Source organism: Babylonia areolata, chromosome 23, assembly GCF_041734735.1.
Source record: "Babylonia areolata isolate BAREFJ2019XMU chromosome 23, ASM4173473v1, whole genome shotgun sequence".
Lineage (NCBI taxonomy): Eukaryota > Metazoa > Mollusca > Gastropoda > Neogastropoda > Buccinidae > Babylonia > Babylonia areolata.
Window position 1 is genome coordinate 8,803,178 of NC_134898.1, and position 17,039 is coordinate 8,820,216.

At 41.7% G+C, this 17,039-nt stretch overlaps 1 protein-coding gene across 10 annotated transcripts in view; it reads right to left on the minus strand.

The window, feature by feature from the left end:
• LOC143297734 (neuron navigator 2-like) overlaps window positions 1–17,039 on the minus strand; it is a 487,523-nt gene that overhangs the window by 46,652 nt on the left and 423,832 nt on the right. The gene's annotated exons all lie outside the window — the stretch shown is intronic.

The window sequence follows — 17,039 nt, forward strand, 5'->3', positions numbered from 1 at the left end:
GTACTAAAAACAAAAGAAATGTTAATAGATTTTTGGAAACACCCCTTGCCTGTAGCTAACCTTGTTATAGATGGTGAAACAGTGGAGAGGGTCAATGAATATAGATATTCAGGGACCGTCTTAGACAATAAGCTGACTTTTGACAGAAATGTTGATTCCATTCATAAGAAATGCCAATCTAGAGAATTTTTTGTTTACAGAAGCTTAGAAATGTTAAGTACAAATTCAAATATTCTTCAAATTTACTACTGATGTTGTATCAAGTCCATGCTCACAGTTTCATTTTTGTGCTGGTATGGAAGTTTGGGAGTGAGGAGTAAGCGTGTTTTGAACGATGTCATGAGTGTATGCAGTAAAATTGTGGGAGTGAAACAAGCCAGTATGCAAGAGCTGTATGAAAAGTGAGTGGTTAAGAAAAGCAGGCAGATAGCAACTGACGACACCCATTGTTTAGCAAAGTACTATGAGCTATTGCCATCAGGACGAAGCTACAGAACTTTTATGCTGAAATCCAGAGCTCTGAAGACTTTTATTCCCTGTTCAATCCACCTTTTAAAATTTTAATTCTTGAGAACTCTCTCTCTCTCTCCCTCTGTGTGTGTGTGTGTGTGTGTGTGTGTGTGTGTGTGTGTGTGTGTTTACTGAGCTTAAAAACGTGACAATTGGTTATTATGAATGTGCAATATGTAGGATGAATAATGTGCAATATGCAGGATGAATGTACAATGGGATATGCCTAACGCTAACGTTCATATTCTATATATATTTCTGTTAATAATTATGATGTAATAATTGACTGTAATGTTTTTAAAGTGAATATGTGAAATGCTTTTATTTGAGAACATATATTTATTACTCCTGTTTAATCAAGTAATCCATGTGTTTGGGGTGGGTGGGGAGTGGGTGGGTGCAGGTGTGTGCTGATTATCTAGTTGTGGTTTTCCGCACCTGATGCAATTTATCTTTATTCTTATCTTATCTATCTAATATAATCAATGTGCAATATAATAGTATAGGTTATGCTCATAATTATATTCAAAATAACGTTTCTTAATTCTTTCTGTTTTTACATTAAGAATGCTAGTTATTACCTGCAATGTGTGGATGAATGTATGAAACAGTGTATGTGATATTTTTACATTTGTGTCTTTGTTATATTCGTAAAAGGTGTTGTTGACTGTTATAGTTATGGTCCCCATGTTGTTTACTTGTCTATGTTGTGATAATGCACCTGACCAAATTTCTCTAGTTGGAGATAATAAAGTTATTCTTATCCTATCTTATCTTATACAGACAATAAGATATTGCCATGCAAAAACATACAAATGTCACAGAACACAGAGAAACATCGCCCCTCATCTGTATTTTATGGATCCACACCAATAAGATTTTCTTCCATGCAAGAGAGAGAGAAAGAGAGTGTGTGTGTGTGTGCATGTGCATGCGTGTGCGTGCATGCATGCATGTGTGTGTGTGTGTGTGTGTGACCGACATGTTATCGTAAAGCACATTGACATGTTTGAAAGTGCTATATGAATACATTATTAATATTTCATTATAACCATGTCAGAGATCACAAACATTTAAGAAATGCTCTATACAGAATCAAATCAAATCAAATAGAGTAGAATAGAATAGAATGTGTCTTTATTACCAAGTGTACCGGGGTCACAAGATAATACATGTATCACAGGTACAAAACATGTATCACAGGTACAAAACATGAATCACGGGTACAAAACATGAATCAAAACTCAAATACAACAGAAATACAGTAGGGATTCTGACACTCACGCAAGTACATAGTGTGGAAGTACATGTGCACCCCCAACATACACTCATGCAAGTACATAGTGTGCAAGTACATGTGCACCCCCAACATACACTCATGCAAGTACATATTGTGCAAGTACATGTGCACCCCCAACATACACACATTTGGAGTATGTCAGTGCATATTCTCACTTGAATACACACAATACACATTAAATACAGACAGGGCTGATCACACCAGCTGACAAGGTCCAAGACTTCTATTTTGACTCATCTCTATTCATTATCAGCCCTTCTATAGACGTATCATTGACTAACTTGACCATGGTATTACATTCATTAGGGGTTGCACAGTCATGTGTCAATAATGAACACAACAGTTGGGAAAGAACATATCCTTGTGAGGTGCCTATGTTGAGAATACAGGTGGAGGAGGTGAAGTCACCAAATCTAATGATTTGAGGTCTGCACCTTAGAAAATCCAGGATCCATGCACAAATCAATTCAGCAGGAAAAGTTCTTTCAATTAGCTTTGATGGTAATATTGTGTTGATCAATAAAAAGGTTCATAGCATAGGTGTTTGGATTTTCAAGATGTTTGGAGATGTGGTAGAGACCAATATTAATGGCATCATCAACAAAAATATCAGTGCCAGTAGGGAACAGTTCATACAGAAATAATCTCCAAACAGCTCCTGACTACTGCCCTCAAATGATAACAGCTCAATGGTACCAGCTGACAGTTCAGCATCTTCACACACGGAGTTGTTAAAAAACAGAATTAACGAAATAAAGTAAGATTTTAAAAAGAAAGTGTCCAGCATAGTCTGTCTTCCTTATTTTTCTTGTGTTTGACAAAGTAAAGATTTATATTCCCCCTGTTAAAACTGAAACTTGATAAGATCACCTTTTCATGTTGCAGCTGACAAAAATAAGGCTCACAATCATAAACTGTCAAACTCCCACTATCAAGTAAGAAAACATTTCTCACATCAGACACAAAGTAGGGCATTCCATGTTCTATGTATCTATGAAGAGCATCTGAGATGTGAGACACATTAAACCAATAGTCTGGCATTTCTAGGAAGCATTATCTGTTTCTTCATGTGCATCCTTTCAAACTTTGTTTTTTTCTGTTTTTTGTTGTTTTTTTAAACTCATGTTATCTGAGTTTGGTCTGAGTTTGGTCTGGTCTTTACTTGAATGAGGCTGGGACTGTTCACTTTTATTTTCCTGCTGTCTGTAATGGACTGCATTATTTAATAAACCGCCCCCCCCCCCCATCCCCCCCCCCCACTCCATACACAACCCCCCCCCCCCTCCCCCTTAATATGGCATACTGACTTTGATGTGCTAAGGCAGTTGAGGCACTCAGAAGTCCATTGCTCTAGTGTTGCTCTATTGTCTGTGGACAAGTTTGAGGTCTCTGTGGTATTCAGTCAAATAATGGTTACATCATGGTAGGACCCTCCAATGTCCCAACATGACAGTGGGGGTCCACAGATAATGATCAGTTCTGCAGTTCCTCTGAAGGGAACCCTGTTGAAGAATGACCCTCACCCCTTCCATCTTCATCTCAGTCTCTAGCTGTCTGTCAGCTGGTTTCTGTGAAGTTTTCAAGGCCATCAACTATTCAGTCATAACCATCCAGTCCAATATTTAAAACGACAGAAGGGTGTGCCAAAAAACAAGCTGGTACCATCCATGTGTCCGACAGCAGTGGCTATGCTGATGATGCTCCATTCATGTAGCACTCAGGAGAGGGAACCGAACCACATTACATTTATGCTTATTCCCTGATATATTTCTGTCTTTTGCACTAAAAGATAGGAACTGGACAACATATTCTTTTCAATATATTCAATACTTCAGGTTTATTTCAGTCATTTATTAAAAAGTACCTCCAAAAGAAAAGACTTGAAAGAGGATACCAACAGAAATATTTCTTGGAAAACTCTCTTCCCAGTGCAGTAACAAAGTTAATTTCATTCACTCAAATATTTTTACAAAAGTAAATGATTAAAACAGAACAAACACACACACCACCCTCTGTCCAAAAAATGTCTTGCTTTAAAAAATTTTTTTTTTATCTTCTTGCTCCTCTGGCTTCTTCTCTCTTCCTGCATATATCTAGCTGAGTCATGACATTTCATTCAGATAGCACCTCCACCCTGTAGATATGTTTTATGGGTAGAGGTCACCATCTGTCAGACAGCCGACCTGAAGGGCCCTGCCAGCCCCCAGTGCCATGAACCCTGATCCTGTCTGTCAGTCACAGCAGTCACCACTCCCTGCACACCTGGCACCCTTCCACACCCTGCATCTCTGTGTGTGCCAGGTGAGGCACCCCTGGGGTCCACACACTGTGTTTGGGAGGAAAACAACTTCAGTCCACTGACTGACAAACAAATGTGCCACACATTGACCTCCCGTAGCAGGAGGAGGGTTGGAAGGGGGATTTTTTTTTTTTTTTTTTAAGCGGGGTAGCGTGTAACCCATTTTTCAGTTTGGGCTTATATTATCCTCCTCCTGCGCAACCCAGAGACTGGATAAAAGAGGAAATTGGTTGGGAATGAAACTAATGTGCTTACTCTCTCTATAGTCTATCTTTACAGAAAAAAGAACTGGTTCAGAGGAAATCTGCCTGAGTGTGTGGTTTCTTCCCTCTCAACACATTTATGCACATTGTGTGTGCATGCAGGCAGGCAGGCAGGCAGGCAGGCACACACACACACACACACACACATGCACACACACACACATGCATGCACACACACACACACACACACATGCACACACACACACACACATACACACACACACACACACACACAAATGCATACACACACACACACACACACACACACACACACACACACATTGACACAATGATGTAATACAAAAAGGCTGCAGTGAGTAGCTACAACTTGTACAAAGAAACCTTGTACATGTGGGAGACACTGTGCCTGTATGGGGAGGGTGTCAACAGAATGATGACTGAAGAAAACAGGACACAGCTTCCCACTAAGAAACCTGGGGAAGGTGAAAACTAAAATCAAGACACTCACCTACAAGTCCCTATTACAACCTATCCTTATAACTGTGAGCACTGCATGGGACCCCACTGCAAAGAAACAAGTGAAAAAGATAGCAGCAGTCCAACAGAGAGCAGTGTGGTTTGTCCTCAATGAGTTTCAGTTTCAGTTTCACTTTCTCAAGGAGGCGTCACTGCGTTCGGACAAATCCATACACGCTACACCACATCTGTTGAGCAGATGCCTGACCAGCAGCATAACCCAACGCGCTTAGTCAGGCCTTGAGTGCATGCTTACATGTTTGTGTACCTATGAAAGTGGATTTCATTTTACGTAATTTCGCCAGAGGACAACACTCTCGTTGCCATGGGTTCTTTTTCAGTGCGCCAAGTGCGTGCTGCACACGGGACCTCGGTTTATCGTCTCATCCGAAAGACTAGACGCTCAGTTTGATTTTCCAGTCAAACTTAGGAGAAAGGGCGAGAGCGGGATTCGAACCCACACCCTCACGGACTCTCTGTATTGGCAGCTGAGCGTCTTAACCATTCTGCCACCTTCCTCCTCAATGAATATAAGAGGACAACTAGCAGGGCAGCTGTCTCTCAAAATCAACCAGTCATCTCTCAGTCAAGAACATACCAGTCAGAGAAGTGAGGGAGAGTGAAGGGAAAATGAAATGATGTTTATTCAGAAGACCATCGGCCCATTCTGAAGGGACCTGAACAAGTAAGTTACAAATCATAATCATGTACACACTCAAAAAACCATCTTATCTAAATGTGTATTTCCACGCACCGACTAGCAGCAACTGCATATTATAAGGTTTATCAACATAGTGATGATTTAGATAAGTGAGGGAGAAAGAGAAAAAGAAAGAAAGACAAGAAAGATAATGAGAGACAGAGGAAACAGGGAGAGGGGAGAAAGAGAGAGAGGGAGGAGGAAACAGGGAGAGGGGAGAAAGAGAGAGAGAGAGAGGGAGGAGGAGAGAGAATGAGAGACACTGACACTGATACTGATTTTATTTGTGAAGGCCAATGATCCATACACAAAAGAGGAATTTACATAACGTGTGGGATGAGAGACAGAGAGAGAGAGACAGAGAGTGAAGAAGTAAAACACAAACGGAAAGAAAAGAAAGTGAAAGTAAAGAGAAAAGAGTCACAAACCTACCAGACTGCTTTCAGAAACATCAGGGCTGTGGGGGTCTTTCACAGCAGTAAACATCATCTCCAAGTCGCACAGAGATTCATCCTCAGCTTTTTCTTTCAAATTTTCAATTTCCTCCTCATCACTCATACTCGACGTTTCCAATCTTGAATGTCTTCTCAGCACAAGCGATGAAACATCCAGTTGTAAATAAATCAATATAACTAAAATAAATAAATTAATCAAATAATTAGTGAAGTAAATAAATAAAACAATGAACAGAAAGCGAAACACGACCCGTAGTCCAGTTTTTGTGCCAAATCAATATTTTCAAAAATAATTTATTTTTTTTTAAATCATATAATCAGTTCAGTAAATAAACAAAACAAAAAATAGTAAGCACAGCACAAGTGCAGTCCACTCTTTTTGAACCTGAGTTGCAAAGTGTAGCCTTGTAGTCAGATAATTTTGAAATGAAACAGTTGACAGATCACAGAGATGGACAGGAATCAGTGTAGGTCAATTGTGCAGACGGAAAACAGTATTACTTTGATTTTCAGACTACTTCCTAATCTCCTCTCAAGTTCTCAGCCTCCTCATCTCCCTTAGATGTGAGCTGTGTTGTGGGCAAGAAGTATTTCCCCATCCCAAGACATGAGCAGCTGGTGTGGGATGAAATCCCATTACAGTTTTATCCGCCCTGCTCACCTTCCTATCCTTGTTGTCAGGTTTGCCATATGTTTCAACTTTCAGTTAATGTTTCCAGAAAAAGTTACTCAGAACTCCTTAAAAAAAAAACCCCAAAAAACACACACATGTATAAAAAAACAACCCTCTGTGTGTGTGTGTGTGGGGGGGGGGGGGGGGGAGTGAGGGGGATGGCAGCATGTTCAGAAAGTGAGTCCCTTCCTGCTTGGCTGTCACAAACTCTCTGTCCCCTTTCTGGCAATGTATACCCCCTCTCGTGTTCATCCTACAAATTTTCAAAAAAGCTTTTTTAATTCATATTTCACATTATAGCATACATACATACATACATATGCAGGAAAAAAAAAGAAAAAAACCCCAACACACACACACACACACACAAACACACACACAAACAACCCCCCAAAACAACAAACAAACAAAAATAACAAAAAAACCCAAACATACTGTGAAAAAAAAAAAGAAAAAGAAGGAAGCTGGTAGAAGGACCCCAAATGAAGACTGACTGACATATAAACATTGGACACAATTCTGAAAGTGTCGTAGATCACAGTTGCTTGTCATGCAATAATAATGCATTGACATGCAAGATACAATTCATCTATATCATAATTCATTTATATCATAATTGCATTTATATCATAATTGCAGAATGTATAGAAAATATATTTCTGACTCAAATTTGTATTTGTAAACGGGGCTTTACATGAGAATCATAAACAAAGTTTGTCTGAGCAATATACTCCTTGATTGTTTGTGTTTCAATTAATAATGAAAAAATTGTAGATCAGGTACAGTTTTGTTTAACTTGCACTGATACAAGTATTGTTTTGCAAATAACAAAATGAAATATTAAGTTTTATCAATAGCTATGTTTTTGTCAATTCACAATTTTTGAGTATTTGGCCATCTTTCATTCATTGCATCCATTAATATTGCTTGCCAGTATCACTGGATGGTCATGCACTGCCACAACATATGTCTGATACTGTCTTTCATTGTGTTACAAAAACTAATAGGTCACTGTTCAGAGATCTCTTTTAATATCATCATTAAATGGTCAGCCTACACCCATAATCAATTTCTGTCTTCAACAAAAGAAACTACCTGGCCAGAAACAAGAAAAAAAAAGCTTGTTGAAATGGGTCAGTTCTCCTCCATATATACCTGTGACAATTCTGGTTTAACTCTCTTCACATATCGTTTGATTCTAAATTGTTAATCACATTTTCTACCATCTCTCTAGCTTTTGGATTGTTAATGTTTTTTTTTTTTTTTTTTTTTTTTTTTTTTTTTTTTAATAAATAATTATAGTAATCTATCCTAGGGTCTAATACTGAACCAAAATCTCCACCAATTATTGTATCACTAACATTGAAATCTTTAATTTCATCCCTTTAAATAGGTTAAGTATTATAAAATCCCAGGTTATTTCTATTAGGACCATGTAAATTATCAAACAGAAAGTCGTTTTGTTCAATTTCAACCAGCATCATAATATTGTTTCCCTGTCACCCCAATATACTTAAAAAAAATTGTTATTACCTATAACTTGAAATTGTTGTTAAAAGGTATGGCAGACTCTCTTGCATTAGTTGTGTGGTTTGAGAAGATAACCCCATTCTGAAAAAAGAAAAGAAAAGAAACTTCCCATATTCTTCTCAAAATGAGTACCTTGCAAGAAATAAACTGAATATTTTTGTTCCTCAAGTAATTAAATACATCTCTTCTTTTTTGACTAGTGTTCAAACCTTCATAATTGACTGAGAAAATCGTTATGGAACTATCCATCTTGCATGATATCATTAATTAACAAAACACTGGTGAAATGACAGCAATGACCAATTCTCCAACTGAGCCAACAAAAAAGATGATACAATCATCACAAGAAACGCTCTTTTTAAAGTGAATATAAAATAACAATAATAATAAGAATTCATATAGCATTGAATCTTGTGCAGAGACAAATCAAAGTGCTTTCACACCAGTCATTCACACGCATGCATAACTCAAAACTTGAGAAGCTCAAGACAAAGAAAAGGCAGGGGAGGGAGGCTGTGTTCGGAAGAGGTGGGTTTTAAGGACAGACTTGAAATAGCTGAGTGAAGAGACCTGACCAAACGGAAGAGGAAATTCATTCCAAATGAAAGGTCCAGAGACAGAGAAAGAATGGTGGCCGACAGTGGAGTGTTTGAATCTGGGTATGCGCAAACAGCGTGGATCCAAAGCCAATCGTAGAGAGTGAGATGGGGTGTATAGGTGAAGGCAGCCACAGAGATAGAAAGGGGCAGATTTGTGAACACATTTATAAGACTGGGAGCAAATGCAGATGTTGCAAAAGAGGAGTGATGTGCTCAGATCTTTTCTCTCTGAGGACGAGTTGGGCAGCAAAGTTTTTATGTGCTGAAGGGACTGAATGGATGAAGCAGGCAAACCAGGCAATAGAGAGTTACAGAAGTAAAGATGAGAGAGAATGAGAGAAACGACAAGTCTCGATGTTGCATAAGTAGACAGATATTTCCGAATGGATATGATGTGCTGTAACTGACTGCCAAGTTTGATTGTATCAGTTGTGACGGAAGAAAGTTTTTGTTTAGTTCCAATGATGATTGCTTCGGTTTTGTCTGTGTTCAAATATATGAGATTGAACAACAAAGTTGAGACAAAATGTAAAGAATAACCACAAGCCTCCTAACAAACATACAAAGACATTTGATACGAAACTCAACCTACCAAAAATTACGTTAACACATACAAGATTTAACCAAATACTTGACAATCACAAGCATGTGCAGCAGTACTCTTACAAATTGGTCAGTCATCCCATGCCTGATGATGACAAACTCAAAGCACCACTCCCTCTCTCCCTGACAAATGTCACCACATCACAGCAATATATCAGTGCAGCTGCTCACTCCACCACAAACACCTCCCTGCACTTGACATCAATGTCCTGGTGCAGCTGTTGACCCAGCAGCAAGAGAACTTCCAGACATGTGGGCATCTACCTGCACCACACACACACATCCCCCCCTGCCCCCCCCACACACACCACACACACACACTGAGTTATTGATGAATTCAAGCTTGTTTCAGTTATAAAATGAGAGGGGGAGAGATACAGTTGGCTACCAATACAGGTAGAAAAAGTTACACAAAAGAATGGAACTACCAGCTGAATGCTCACCCCACACGTGTGCACGCACAAACACACATACACACATTCACACACACACACACACATTCAAGCAGATATAGCGAGACAGACAGACTGGCAGACTGACAGATATCATTGAAAACAGACCAACATCCTGTTAAAAACCAGATGAAAGGCAAGGAAGAAAAACCAGACAGACATGGCAATAGACAAAGAGGCAGAAGAGACATACACACAACTGTGATACAAAGAAAGAAAGGAAAGCACAGAGAGAGAGAGAGAGGGGGTAAGATACAGAGAGACACAGAAAGAGGAATTGAGGTGGAGGGGCACAGAGCATTGGTGGTGAGGGAAATCACCCATTTTCTGTTTCAGAAAACTACTCTTTGGTTCTGAAACCAGCAAACTTAGTCTTCTTTTACTTTTAGAAAGTTAGAAGAAAACTATATGGGAACGAAAGAAAGATTATGAAAAAAAAAAGATGAGGGAGGAAAGAAGCAGAAGAAAACAATAGACAATCTAGGTTTGAAAACCTCTGTGTATGTGTGTGTGTGTGTGTGTGTGTGTGTGCGTGTATGTGTGCGTGCACTTATGAACTCCATGTACATGCGCGAGACTTCATTCACGTGTGCAGGTGCGGGGAGCGCGCGCATGTGTGCATGTGAATACATGGAGTTCATAAGTGCACAACATAAATGCATCTATGCGTGCGCACGTGTTCCTGTAAACAAACGTGCGTGCATTATCTTTTTTTTCTTGTTATCTTATTGGTGGTGTGCTATTTTGAACCCCTGTTGCTTCCAGACCCCCCACCCCTATCCCGTACCGTACCCTCCACCACCCCTATCATCCACCCGCCCCCGCAACCGTTTCCTTCTGTTTCCTGCCTTGTCATGTTTTGACGTGTTTTGTTTGGCTTTTGTTCACTCCATCCACCCACCAGCCTCCACCTCCCTGCCTTCCCCTTCCTCCATCCCTCTTTTTTCTCCCTGCTGACATGTATTGTGTCTGTCTGGTGGTTACTTTACTCATGGGCTACACACACACACACACACACACACACATATATATATATATATATATATACATATATATATATATATATATATATATATATATAGAGAGAGAGAGAGAGAGAGAGAGAGAGAGAGAGAGAGAGAGAGAGAGAATTCAAACTAATATTTTCCGTAATTAATTTTATAGTTTATTTAGTTGTGTATTCGGATTGTGCAGCAATGAACTATAATCTCTCTCCTCTCTCTATCACGAACACACACATACACACACACATTATATATCTGCAGAAAGCGAGAGGCAGACAGACAGAGAGAGAGGCAGAGACAGAGAGACAGAGATGAAGACCGAGATAAGCACAAAGGCAGAGAGACAGTACCACAAGTCCTCAGGCCAGAAACACAGTGTCCAAACATCAGTCTCCCAACGGATCATACATCACAGTCGTCAGTGGCATGGGAGTTACCAATTAAGCATACCGCATCCTTGACGACAGTCTAGTTTTGACCTCACGAACCCTTTACCTCTTCCACACACCACCCCTACCCCTCTAATTGTCTCCCCACTCCCCCTCCGCCCCCAGACCCGCTTTATTTTACTACACTGTACGAGCTGTCCACCCCCTGGTCCACCCATTCAGCCCTACCTCCCTACTCCCCCCTCCCTCATGCTCTGTTGTTCGACTGACGGGAACAGTGAGGCATGCAGTTCATTACCATGGCGAGCTGGTTAGTAGTGTCACAACAAAAGGCAGCAGCCAAATATTGACATTGTCGTAATGGACTACTGCCCCCATCTGCCCCCCTCCTCCCCCCCACCTCTCTCTCTCTCTCTCTCTCACGGCCCACTCTCCACTTCAGGTTGGGTTTTTCTTTTCTCTTCCCCCCTGCGTTATGAAACACGACAAGCTGGTAACAAGCTGGCACATGAAGGACGCTTCCGCCACAGGACAGACCGTGGAAGATTAGTGCTATTTTAGGGTGTGCAAAACCAGCAACACGCGCGGCCATGGAGGACTTGCCCACGGAACAAGATACAGGATAGACTCACACAACATTATACACGACCATGCCATGCGTGGCAGCCTACAACAAGAATTCATAAATTGATGGAGGAAGAAGGGGGGGGCGGGGGGGGGGGGGGGGGGGGGGGATGGGGTGTGTGGAGGGGGGAAGGAGGCAGGGGGTAAAAACGAGGTGTGCGGAGGGTGGGGGCGGGGGGGGGGAATGGAGGTTCGGCTTCAACGTCAACACCTCGCCATCAACAGAGAGAAGCATCAAAGATTCATTCCCGTTTCGTCCGCGTTGCCCAATTGTACATGATTGTACAGTAGGACTGAAAGTGTGCAGTGTCTGCTGTGGTCCTTGTACTGTCCACCAAGACCCCGGGCCCCGTCATCACCGTCGCTCAACATCTGACAGTTTTCCACAGCCATGTGGATCAATCCACATCTCTTCTTCATTGAGAAATTCTTAAAGACGTGAAGAAGACAATATTATTGCAGACTTTCAATTTATAATCTCTTTTTGAAACTTGTTAGGGTTTTAATGTGTCTGTGTGTATGTGTGTGTGTGTGTGCGCGCGCGCGTGTGTATGTATATGCTCGCGCGCGTGTGCGTGCGTGCGTACGTACGTGTGTGTGCGAACGTGCGCCTCTCTCCTTCAACGCCCTCAACCCTCTCCTTCTTCACCCCTACCATGCCCTCCCACAACCCCTTCCCCACCCAAGGCTGTAGGTTAGTCGTCACCACACCGTGCACACGAAAAGTAAGACATTAGAAATAAAATGGAAAAAAGGGGGTATTTTCAGTGCCACACTCCGCATTCCACGTGCGCCGGGACAGTCCATCAAAGACTCATCAAGCAACCAGAATGGCCTGGGACGGTGTCGGCAAAGGGTTAATGCTTTTCCCTTGCCTCCAATGTCTTAACGCTCTTATCTCATCTCCTCCCTCTCTGTCCTTAAAGTCTGTCAAACAGATCTATGGGTGAAGTTCCCCCCTTTTCTCTGTTTCTTTGTTCTGTTTCTCTTTGTGCCTATTGATAAATGCATACACACACACACACACACACACACACACATATATATATATATATATATATATATATATATATATATATATATATATATACACACACATATATATCTATATGTGTATCTATGTATTCATATATATATATATATATATATATATATATATAACGGGCATATATATATATATATATATATATATATATATATATATATATATATATATATATATATATATAACGGGCGCAATAGCCGAGAGGTTAAAGCGCTGGACTTTCAATCTGAGGGTCCCGGGTTCGAATCTCGGTAACGGCGCCTGGTGGGTAAAGGGTGGACATTTTCCCGATCTCCCGGGTCAACATATGTGCAGACCTGCTTGTGCCTGAACCCCCGTCGTGTATACACTCAAGCAGAAGATCAAATACACACGTTAAAGATCCTGTAATCTATGTCAGCGTTCGGTGGGTTATGGAAACAGGAATATACCCAGCACGCACACCCCCGAAATCGGAGTATGGCTGCCTTGATGGCGGGGTAAAAACGGTCATACACGTAAAAGCCCACTCGTGTACATACGAGAGAACGTGAGAGTTGCATCCCACGAACGCAGAAGAAGAATATATATATATATATAATCATATACACGCACACGTATATGATTTTTTTTTCTTCGCGTGATGGGAAACCACACGGCATAATGGGAAACAAAATATGATTTTGTTTTTAAAGGATGCGTCCGCTTTCATGGACATTCTGACAACTCATTTTTTTTCTTTCTGTACCCAGAGAACTGTGTTGTAAAATAACGGGAAATTTAAAACGATATTACGTCAGCTCTGTCAGTCCATCCGTCTGTCTGTCACTCTATTTTTCTGCCTATCTCGTGTAAACGTGGCAACGTATACAGATGAGAAGATGAGAAATACACCCTCTTTCCTTACTCTCTCTCTCTCTCTCTCTCACCTCTTGTTTCGTAGAAGAAAAATAAAACGTCCAAGCCATATCTCTCGACACGTGGCCATTTCTCCGTCGCATGTACATGTACACACACAAACATACCCAATACAAACTCACCCGCGCGCGCACGCGCGCGCGCACACACACACAAAACACACACACACACACAACATACCAACTTCTTGCACACTGCCTGTGTCACGTGCAAAATACTAATATTATCTTATCCGTCCTGAAGGACCCGTTCAAATCTACAGCTCCGTATCTCTCTCCAGGTTCTGTTCACCACGAGCATGCAGATTGCAGCGCTTTGAAGTTGCTGGCTCTATCTCACAGCACTGGGTGCTGGGCTGAGGAAGCTGAACACTTTGCCAGGCCCACTTGGAAACTCAGATGTCTTGTATTAAAATAAACAGATCTAATCAAATTTCCCTGCCCTTTCCCTCCTCAGCACCTAATGCAATAACCGCCACTGAGCGAAGGTGGCGACAAGGAATGGAATGCCCTAGAGCTTCAACAACATTGATTATGATGATGATAAGAACGGTAACAACAACGACAATATAACAATCATCATCATCACCATCATAGAACAACAACAACAACAACAATACCACTATGACTACTTTTGGGCCATCAAACATAAAGTGGCATCAAAGTCAGTCCAACAGTGTTTGAGAAACAAGGCACTGTGACGTTGTAATGTTGTTATCTATTAACTGATGGATCGATTTATCTTTAATTATTTCTTCAATCCTGCAAACTTAAACCAAGGTCAAGATGGAACAATTACTTATCATCGATCTTTCTCCAAACGTTATGCAGAAAACATTCCACACACAACACAAGGGGTGAAATCCGGTAATCCTGTATCGTGAAATCTTGACAAGCGGCTTATGAGAAATTGTTCTCGGAGGTGACACACACAGGCATGCAGACTAACGAACAAAGCCACAATGCAATTTTCAGGGGTCAAACATTGAAGCTTTAAACTCGGTTTCTTGACGCAAACACATTACAGAAACAGAAAACCGCCTGACAGAAACAGAGGCTGCATTTCTCGGACAGGAACATGTCCTCATATCGCGGAGTCCATTGCCCTCTTTCTCTGGCCCAGTTTCCGATTCTGAACGTCTTGTTCCGTGTGTGTGTGTGTGTGTGTGTGTGTGTGTGTGTGTGTGTGTGTGTGTGGTAGAAATAGTAGTAGTAGTAGTAGTAGCAGCAGCAGCTGCAGTAGTTCTTGTAGCAGTAGTAGTATTGTTGTCTTCAATCATACGTCTTTCCAATCTAAGTGATGTTAGACAAAAAAACCAAAACGAAAAGTGGTGGGGGAAGAGTGCATGGTGGAAGCAGTGGGAAGAGGAGAGGGGAGAGGGGGAAGGGGTGTGTGTGTGTGTGTGTGTGTGTGTGTGTGTGTGTGTGTACTTTTTTCTGACAGTTTTTGTTCGGAGTTTCTACTTTGCATTCTTCCTGACATAGAGAGAGAGAGAGAGAGAGAGAGAGAGAGAGAGGGAGAGAGAGAGAGAGAGAGAGAGGAGAGAGAGAGAGAGAGAGAGAGAGAGAGAGAACCTGGCGCACATTTTTCTACAGAACTGCCTTTGTCCAACCAACAAGGTATACACTGGGACATACTAACACTGGTACAAAAAAAAAATACTTATTTCTTTTAACCTTTTCGTCCTTACTGTTGCTGCACCACAGTGACAGGAAAATGGACCGAGGTAGATTGAGTTTCAAGGAGGCGTCGAATGTGAGGAGTGTGTGTATGTGTGAGTGCACATCTACTTAAAAAAAGAAAGAAAAAAAGCAAAGCAAAGCAGAAGCCTGACCGTAATGAAGCCAAGGCGCTAGCCAGGCCCTGAGAGCCTGCCGCATCGGAGGAACAGAAAAACAGTGCTGTGAGAAGTGAGATCAGCTGAAGAGAGCTGAGAGTATCATCAACAAGGTCAGTAGGGCACGACGCTCCACATCCCGCCGTCCTGCTCGTTAGGGCCTGGGGATGACGGTGACAGAGGACATCACAAATAGGACAACATAAAACATCAGGAAGAAAGTGAGGACGAGGAAGAGACGGGGAATACAAAACAACAGGAGGCTGGAAACTGAAAGAAACAGCTCCCTGCTTGATGGGTCATGATGTCTTCGTTATTAACGTTGAGGAAATAATGACAAGTGGGATTAAAGGCAGGGAACCGGTTATGAATGTGTGAGGAGATAAGGTGGGGGAAGGAGAGATGGGGTGAAGGTGCTAGGAGGGGGGCGGGGGCACAGAGATAAGAGAGAGAGAGAGACAGAGATAGACAGAGGCAGAGAGAGAGAGACAGAGACAGAGAAAGAAAAGGAAGTAAAGCAAGATCTGAGGAAGAAAGGAAGATGAAAGAAGGTTGTAGAGAGAAAGGGAAGGGTGGTGGAGTGAGGGGTGGGGTGGCCGAAGGAAGTGGGAGGTTGGGGGCCGGTGGGGAGTCTTCAACACGACAAAACTGTTGACGTGTTCCATCATCATGTCAACATCATTACGTCAACTTAATCACAACACCATTCATCTCCAACCTGCCTGCACTTCTCTCCGCCTGCCTGCGGAAAAAAGGCCAACATTATGGCATGGGTTCCTTCTGACCTGTTCGTGCAGTTTCAGTTTATCTGTGGCAGCTGTGACAGAGTGCTTTCTGTCACCGCCATGATTATATCCGCTCCCTGCGTGGCTTGTCAATTAAAATACGTTCATGACAATCTTGAGAAACGGAGGTGTGTGTGTGTGTGTGTGTGTGTGTGTGTGTGTGTGTGTGTGTGTGTGCGTGCGTGCGTGCGTGCGTATGTGTGTGTGTGTGTGTGTAGAGAGAGAGAGAGAGAGAGAGAGCCCTGGCACTGGTAAACGCGTTACTTTGATGCAGTATTTGATGCATTTTAGCCATGTTCTTAAATGCAGTGGTTATCTGTGCCTGTCTCCCCACAATTTTGCTTGGTGAATGCATTGGGACACCAAAGAAACGCCCAGTAGTATGTGTATGTCATTTTTCCACATCCGTATTGTTTTCAAGATTCCATGTTTCTGCCCCATAAGTCAACAGAGAGAGAGAGAGAGAGAGAGAGAGAGAGAGAGAGAGAGAGAGAGAGAGAGAGAGAGAGAGAGAGAGAAACTCAGAACTGAAAACGTTTTTATTCAAGGATTAATGTTTTAGGCCTATTCTTCCAATCTGTGCTTGAGGAAGAGAGA